General features: G+C 43.7%; 1 long non-coding RNA gene across 1 annotated transcript; it reads right to left on the bottom strand.

The window, feature by feature from the left end:
* Positions 1–485: 485 nt before the first annotated feature.
* Positions 486–5,745, bottom strand: LOC146189930 (uncharacterized). The gene is made up of 2 exons (XR_014707694.1): positions 5,547–5,745; positions 486–849 (listed from the first exon to the last, which is right to left on the bottom strand). It is a non-coding gene; the product is annotated as an uncharacterized LOC146189930 (long non-coding RNA).
* Positions 5,746–8,754: the final 3,009 nt, after the last annotated feature.

Raw genomic sequence — 8,754 nt, forward strand, 5'->3', positions numbered from 1 at the left:
CGACACGACTCAACCACCGAACGGGCGCATAAGAACTGACCCTAATCTAAAATCTAGAAAGCATGCATTTTTCACACCTATCGTGGCTTGACAAGAGATCGGCACAACTTTATTCACGGAAACTGATAAAACCATGTTACCTTCTGCAAAAACCAGTCCTTGCGTCGCGTGACGACAGCTCTAGAAGAGCGAAATCTCAATCGTTTTTCTGTTCCACAAATAACATTCGGCCTTGGGGTCGCACACAGAAGGGTGCATAAGCAAAACAGTTTCTGACTCCCGTTCCATCCTTTTTTCGGCCACAAAATTTGCGTGGGCGTTTTGGACAAATTGCGACGGTTGCGGTTTTACGTTTCTAGGAGCAGACGATAAATCAGGGTATCATGACGCATTAATATTTCTCCTATAAAAGAGCAGCCGATGATCAGTATATTACCCATAAACAGAGCGCTGAGATACACTAGTGACTTGCCACAAAATTAAAATGAAATGTTTCCTTCAGTATGCCATTTATTGCTTCCTGGGGATCATGCGTTCCATTTTATATTGAAAAACTATTAAGGTTCTTGAAGACCTTCAAGTCAGGATGAACGACTGTACACTACTCTGGACGTCCAGCAGAGACACGCCGGGGGAACGGTACTGGTGCAGGGAGTGGATTCCTGCACTGCCGCCGACTCACACAACGTCCATGACGATTTCTGAAAAACCCTGACCTGCAGAAGCAGCGGCTTACACAGTCTGCAGTGCAGATCCGCGGCCATTTCGGCCTACGAAACAGCTCAGAACATCTCCTCTCGCCACAGCTGCTGCTCTGGCACGTCAAGTAAACTTGGTTTCGTCCACAACCTGCAAAATAAAAAGAAAAAACGATGCATTTGTTACAATACCATCGTAATTGAGTAGTGCGAATTGCCATTCTATTGTTTGTATCTCAAGATGCTTCAGTGTTGGCGCCTTATATCAGGATAGGTGGATCGATGCAGCTATTTTATTTTCTAGCACATACATAAAACGGTTTAGATCTCCGGTCAAAACGACGGCTAAGGGTCGTGGAATCCCAACGGCAGTGGTAATGATATACTGTTGTTAGCAGTAGACGTCTTTTCGCAATTAATACCTTCTCTGGGAGTCATTGGCTGTCCAAGTCATCTCTTCTGCCATCTCTTTCTTTTTCTCCTTTGGTAGCCTTGCTATCAACCGGCCGTTTGAAATACTGCTTCTTGGACACTCAAGAGCCAGTGCAATTCTATGTATTGCTGCAATCCTTAAGCCCGTTTTTCTGCACACTCACCAAAATTATCACACTGCACATTATTTAATTCTATAATTTGACAAGTGTAGGCTATACCCTCGTGGTACACTTGAAAAAGTCGCGTTAAAGGGAGATCTGAGGAAGTTTTCGGCTAAGTGCTCTGATGTTTATTAAAAAATAATCACCATGTCCTAACATTATTCACTCAAATCTGTGAGAAAAGTCGCCCCTGCGCCTCAGATGAACCCTTCAAGAACATTTTGTTTGCAATTATCATTTCCATTATTCCTCAAAAATGAGTCGTGAAGTCTTTTTTTTTTTTTAATCTGTATGGGTTCTCCAGAGAATCCAGCACTGTAGCCTTTGTGCGTGTTGCCTCCCATTTGTACACAAAATCACGAACGTGGTTCTGTCACTTCGTTGTTGTCAGATTACATGGCCGGGCCCCGACAGGTCGTCAGGTCATTCGAAATCGCGAGATCATATAATATGGCAAAGGCTTTCCTATAATAGGTATTAAATCCATCTGGACCACTGCATCTTAATTGTAACACGCTTCTCTTAGGATCCAGTTAGAATGAGAGGAGGAAGATGGAACAACTGTATTGAAGAGCAGAGTGGCTTCTACTCCGACTGCTCAGACAGCAAAATGCGCCTCCCGGTAGATGGGAATTTCCGTGCAGATGACAATAAGTATAACCAGTTCGTCTCTTTGAGCTCTGATACAATGTGACACCGGTAGATAGCTGGTCTCGTAACTGCGGAATGAGAAACATCGCTGCACTACTCATGACCCGCATCTCAAGTACCGTATGAGATACCCTGACTCTCCTGCCACGCTGCCACTTTATTTTTATTTCTTTTTCTATCCGCAATCTTTGGCAGATTTCTGTACTGCAGAAGCTAGCAGGCAGTTAGGCCTAGGCCACAATTGCGTTCAAGCAGTGGACGGCTGGATCTTTTTGCCTTTTCGGCCGATGGAAAAGAAAAAGCACGGAGCAACGCCGGGTTGCCTGCAAGGAGAACTTGCAAAAGTATTTTCTCGCTTAAAACAAACGTTATTCTGGCAAAATGTCTAGAAAGAAATGCCGTTTAATGGAAGAATTGTTCGGTGCAGCTCCATTCTAATATTTTTCTAGCACCATCACACTCCGTCATTCACGGCTGCTTGTACTTCAAAAAGGAAGTTTCCTGAAATTTTGTTTCTTCTCTTTTTATTGCGGACACTTCTTACGCTCATTCATCTCTCTGATATTTCTATATTTTTGATTGGCTCCTGCAGATGTTGCCTAAATGGTGAAGTAACTACTGTGAGAACATCAAATCTTATAATAAATTTCAATTTCCCTTGTTTTATACCGGTTTCGGTTCTTTATATTTAAACAGGAAGAGAGCAAACAGTAGAGTTTGCTGAAAATGAAAACACAACCCGTTCTCGTATACAAATAGTTTTCATCCTTATGCTTCAGAAAGTTTACTTTTACAATGTGATTCTGTAATCTTGTTAGTGCTTGCAAACTTGGGGTGGCAACTACTGAACTAACAAAAGATACCTGAAGCGAACTCAGATATTGCTCGTTATAGTAACAGAATAGGACGTGATTTTGAGTAAAAGAAATAAAAGACGGTCGAATGCGATATATGGAGCAATTTGTATGGAGTGACCAATTTCATGAAATATTTCGGAAGCCTTGGGACAACTTCCCAGCCATGTTCCGCCTCAGTGTACGCTTTTTGGCCGGCCCTGATTTCCACGTAGTTGCCGGGCTATGCTCGCCTGAATTTGCCCGCACTCTAGCCTAAACACATACCATACAAGTTCCTTGCACAAAACAACTCAGCCCTTTTAGAAAGCTGACAGGGACCATAGCTTCTCGCTCCCTGTCTTTCTAGCTGGATCCCGTCAGCTCGCTTGGGTATACACTCACAAGGGAAGAATTTCCTGAATTTTATTCTCAGTAGAGCTCATCTACAGCCAGAGACACGTTTGTACAGGACACTATGTGCGAGAGGTTTTTCCTTTAATAACTGAAAGAGCATTACGCATTTTTGTACTTTTAATGCCCGTTCACACTTGCGACTCGCAGCGGTCACGCGACCGTTTTGGTCGAAAAGCGACAGTCGCAAATGGTCGCATTGGTCGAAAAGCGACTGCCGCGGGCCGTTCGGGCACTGCTCGATTTCCAGTCGCGCGACTGCTGGTCGCAAACCGCTAAACCAATCAGCGGCTCAGCTGACGTGAACATAAGTTATCTTTGCTCTATGTGGGGAACATTCAAGGAATATACGATGTGGAAAGCAACCCGCAAGACGCAATCGCAAGTGTGAACATTGGGTTGCTCTATGGTCGCATGCTACTGCCGGTCGCGCGTCTTTCGCGAGTCGCAAGTGTGAATAGACCTTTAGGCCAAAGCCTGTCTTGGCTATCGGGCCGCGGAAATGTCCACAGGAAACGTTCCCACGAAATGACACATAAGAAAAAAATCCGTCTCCACTGGGAATCGAACCACTATCCCTCCGATCCCCAGCTAAGCGCGCACAGCACTACGCCACGCCGGGCTCGCGAGGAACCGATCCTAATTCTCCTTGTCTAGAGCGAGGGCGGTAGCAGCGATGACAGTGACAATGCAGTTAGTCATAATAATGATACTAGTGATGATAAATGACGCTGGAGGTAGCGATAATGGTAACGTTGGTAGTAGCGATAACAATGATGGTGCATTTATAATTATGATGATAGTAGCACTAGTGCTGCTAATGGCAATTAAAGTATAGATGACAATGACGATTCAATTAGTGAATGCAGTTCTGTAAAATTCCGCTCTTAAGCGAACTAAGCACACTCCTGTAATAATTTTTATATTCTTAATTAAAAGGCAGACATTATTAAGGCGAATGGATTTCTAGGATCGTAGAACGAAATCCCGTGCGCAAAATGTACGCAAGATCTCCCGCTTCGGATCTATACGATGATGTGTCACTTGTCAATCCTCCTGATGACGTCATAAAAATAAATAAATTCTGTCTGCAGCGGGAATATAGCGTCCATGCCTGGGATTCCCAGACGAGCGCTTTAACCAACTGCGCCACGCCAGGGATCATGAAGCGCACATCATAATTCTCCTTGCCTACCGTGAGGAATGTAGTGGCGATTACAATGACGCTGCAATTACTGATAATGACAACGATAACAGCAGCAATGATAATGACGGTGATATTGATAATGAGAGCGAACATAATGCAGCGTGTGCAGCGGCAACGCTGGAGCTTTTGGATTTCTGAAGTTTAAATTCCACAGTGCTCTCAGAATTTTTAATGACTCCCATATCGCTAAACAGCTACGACATTTGTACCAATATTTGACAGTGTTTCTGATATTCTCACTTATTCTCACTCACAGAGAACCACTCCTTTCAATTCCTGGTACTCTAAAAACCGTCTCAAATATGGCGTGAAAAATATGTGGTAGAAGTAAAACTTTTTTTTCTTTTTTAGCAAGAATCTCACGTTGCATTCATTGCACAACATACATATGAAGGACGCTGATGTGATAAACTTTTCAAGATATCTTATAGTTTCGGATTGCTGCCAGCAATTCCCTCTAAAATGTACTCAAGGTCGCCGGCAAACCACACAACACTCAGGCATCTGGAATACCAAAGCATTTACCAACTTCGATTGTGTTTTTAGTGCCACCTGGTATAGACCGTAGAACGTTGACAAGTCAAGTAGGCGGAGCAGTTTTGACACCACTTACCTGCATAATTCACGTCAGAAGTATTACACCTCTGTTAATAAAACAATTGTTCAGTGTACGTAATCCGAGCCTGGGGGCAAGGATTGGAAAACTAAAACACTCATTTAGTCAGTACCACAGTAAACTTCATGCTAGCAACATGAAACGGCGAATAACACAAACAATTTGTTTCCATATAGTTCTGTATGACGAATTCTTTTTCGTCTGATTCTGAGTAATACAACTTTCGAATATATACAACACAAAAGACAAGACTAAAAAAATGTGTAACTTTTCGCACCCTGGCATCAATACAATATGCAACCTTGAAATATTGTACGGCTCCGACACAGACTAGGCGCCATTGCAACCATCAAAACATGAAGTAGCCTTTTACTCATACCAACATTAGCTGGCCGCTCTACTTTCCTCCTGGTGCTAAAGATTTTTAAACACTTCTCTGGGATGTAAAGCAGTACGTCTTGCTGCTCGTCAGTTACCGCATTAGTAAAAAAAGTTGTAAAAGAGCTCGCAGATGATCACTGCTGTACATACGCCTTCCTGGATACGGCGGACGCGGGCCCCAGTATTGGTTTGAGTAAACGGAAACACCATAGGGTGCCCCGAGTGCTTGAGGACTGGCTTGTGCACTCGCCAGCAGCACAACAGCACAGAGTGCCAAGACCACCAGGATACAAGCAGTTGCGATCTTCGCCATCTCGACTTAGCCTGGCGGTACTTAGTGACTAGATGTGGCTCTTGCAACGTATATATTTAATTTCAGACAATGCATATTGTTTAAATGCAATGTCTTTTTTTTTTGTGTCCTTCTGGCCATTTTGCTCAATACGATATGCCAGGGTGTTCGAGGAGCCGAAAGCGAGCTTCAACAAAGCATGTAGTACTGACAGGTTTTTTTTTTTTGTTTAATAGATTTGCAGTATATAAGTGGAATTACTTGCAAATAGCACCTATTTTTGACAGAACAATGTGACAGAGCGCACCAGCATGAGAGGTTTTGCCTTATATGCATTACCGGATGGCTTTATTGTACGAAAGTGGGCCATTCTCTGATCAAGCGCTTCCATGCACCTGTAAGTGAACAGCACTAAAAAACGAACTCTCATTCAAAACGCAGCATGCTACCTCTACCCCATCTCATGCCCACCGCCGCGTTTGTTTGTTTTATGTTTCTATTTGGATGTCTATGTGGCCACGTAGCTATATTCTTCTAAGAATACATTGGTTGAAGTTCAGAAATGAGCAAACGGAGCTGTCAGTGACAAACCCAGTCCCATAAAAAAGCTGTCGAAATACTCTGTCGGGCACCTTCCTTTGTACTTTTTGTGTCCTGATACTTGCTTCATCCCTTTTGTTTAATTTGCTCGAGTCTCTATTGCGAAAGGTTCATAAGCTTCGCTTGATGTCGTGGAGCAATGCGAACATACTGATGTAAGTAACTGTTCACGTGCGATGTGCGCGTGCGGGGCATACTGTGATGGGAGGCTGATTTGTTCGTTCTGGCAAGAGCGCGATACCTAGTCGCGGCAATGTTTTTTTTCGCTACTGACAGTTCCTGCGAACACGCTCTGTACACATTTCGTCTCCACAACACTCATGAGCCAAGAAATTGTTTTGAATTAAAAGCAGGAGCTTGAGCTGGAGAGGGCAGCAATGTTAAGAGGATAATATTCGGGCCAGAAAGAGACGAGTTGTGCTCCCGGAAAACGAAAAAAGTGAGCGCATTTTTGAAGAGTTACACGAGAAAAGTCCGAGATCGTAGACGAATTGAAAAATGGTGACGGCACGATCGAACTGATTGATAACGCTTCCGAAATATATGAAGATAGAAGAAAAGCAGCGTAATCCAAAGCCTTCTTCCGGCTAGATATTCGCAGTGCTAATAGAGAGTATTCAAAGATAGCCCCTAACGTCCTGAGTCCGAACAGTTTCCTCAGATGGAAGTAGAGTTGTGCTCATCGCCAAAACGGGCAACCACGATTCCACGTTAGTTGAAGTTGTAGAGGCGTCTACACTCAAGGGTCGGTAAAAGAAAATTCCGTTCTGAGGAAGGAGCTTCAGAGTTGACTCAGAAACGGATCATTTCAAAAACAACAATCGTCTATACAGAGAGTTAAAGTACCGCTTTCTTAGCAGTTGCAAAGCCTGAAGAGAAGCCAAGCTCGCAAAGCTGTATATAGCGCACGAAGCAAGCGAGGCAATCCTTGTGACACAAAACAGCCTTATAAGCCAGGGTTATAAAAAGCGGTGAGTTCTTGATTCTAGAACACATCCCGTGTTGATATTCAGATACTGGAGGAAGATCTCTTGTTTAAGCGACACAGAAAAAAGCAACCTTTTCACCAAGTTACTAAAACTTTACACCCTATTCATAGGATGCAAAAGGTAGACCAGCAAGAAAGAGATCAATAGTAAGGCTCTAGACAGCTGCTGTGCACAGAAAAAAAAAACAAGGCCACATAGGCAACGAAGACTTGCCGCCGAGTGCACCGAAAATTAGCCGCGGAGTTTGTGATCAGGTGACGCACATGAAATGTTCAAGTTGTTATAAAAAAAAAAACATCTAGACACTTGAGCCCGTCTTTTGTTCATGACACGAGGGCACTGTTGGCTCCCGTGTAAGGCCTCTCTTGCTCACTATCGTTCGCAGGCATTCATTTCGCAATTCGCCTAATCGTTTTTAGGGGCCTGTATTGTCGCACACGTGGTCATTACCATATTGTAATAAACTCATACATTATGTGGTGGCTTACGCAGGTCCTCGCCACCGGGACAACTCATGCCAACATTACGCCCCTAACTCTTCTCGCTTGCAGTTCGACTTGCCAAAGCACCGCTCGTCACCGGGTTATGAACTTCAAGTTCTACTCCACTTCATTTCCTTCCAACATATCAAGAGGTGTGTCTGCTTAATGCATTGCGATGAGATACTGAATGAAATGTGAAGCCAAATAATTCATTTTTTTTTTCAAGGTATGTTGCAGGACATCCCAGCATAGCCGCTCGCACTTCGTTTAAAACTGCAATACATTCTCGTGCTGTGCAGTGAACATCGGCGCTTCGTTAATTTCAATGTACCCTGTCCTTCATTTAGCCTACGTAAATCGCTATACACATACGTCATCCGGGCGAGTGCCGGCGATGTCCATGGCCGACGCGTCTAATCTCGCAACACCTCGCAACGCTTAGACTTTTGCATATCTCCACTGCAGGCGTCGCAGTACTTGCAAATGCTTAATATTTTTTCGGGAGAAGGGGGGGGGGGGGGGGGGGGGTGTACTTGTTCTGGTCTAGAAGGATGAGTGACTTGCCGTATTTACTGCACTCAACTGGTGAAGCTTTGGCTCTTCAGCTGATGGAACTCCGCTGCATTTTCAAATGATAATCCTACAGCTGAACTCAGAGGAAAGTAAAACACGGCATGCAGAAATTATGACGGAAACGTTTATGACAACCAGGTGCGTTCGGTATTCTTTTTTTATCATCTCCAGCGTTTACGCTTCCTGAAGAACTTCAACCCTGCATCTTCCTGCCCATGTTACAATGTTTTAGGTCTAAGTTTGCCTTCTCATTCACCATTCAATATGGCAAAAGATATTCATGTCACAAGGTTTCGAATAAGCAAAATTAAACTTACTTGCCTTCTTAACTACTTGTAAGACAACGTGCACATATCAGAATTGAAGTGTTCTACTCACGTCTCTTCGTATTACTGGACAATAGCAATGGTCACTTAGAGTCT

This window comes from Amblyomma maculatum, chromosome 5 (assembly GCF_055883805.1).
Source record: "Amblyomma maculatum isolate TAMU_Amacu chromosome 5, ASM5588380v1, whole genome shotgun sequence".
Lineage (NCBI taxonomy): Eukaryota > Metazoa > Arthropoda > Arachnida > Ixodida > Ixodidae > Amblyomma > Amblyomma maculatum.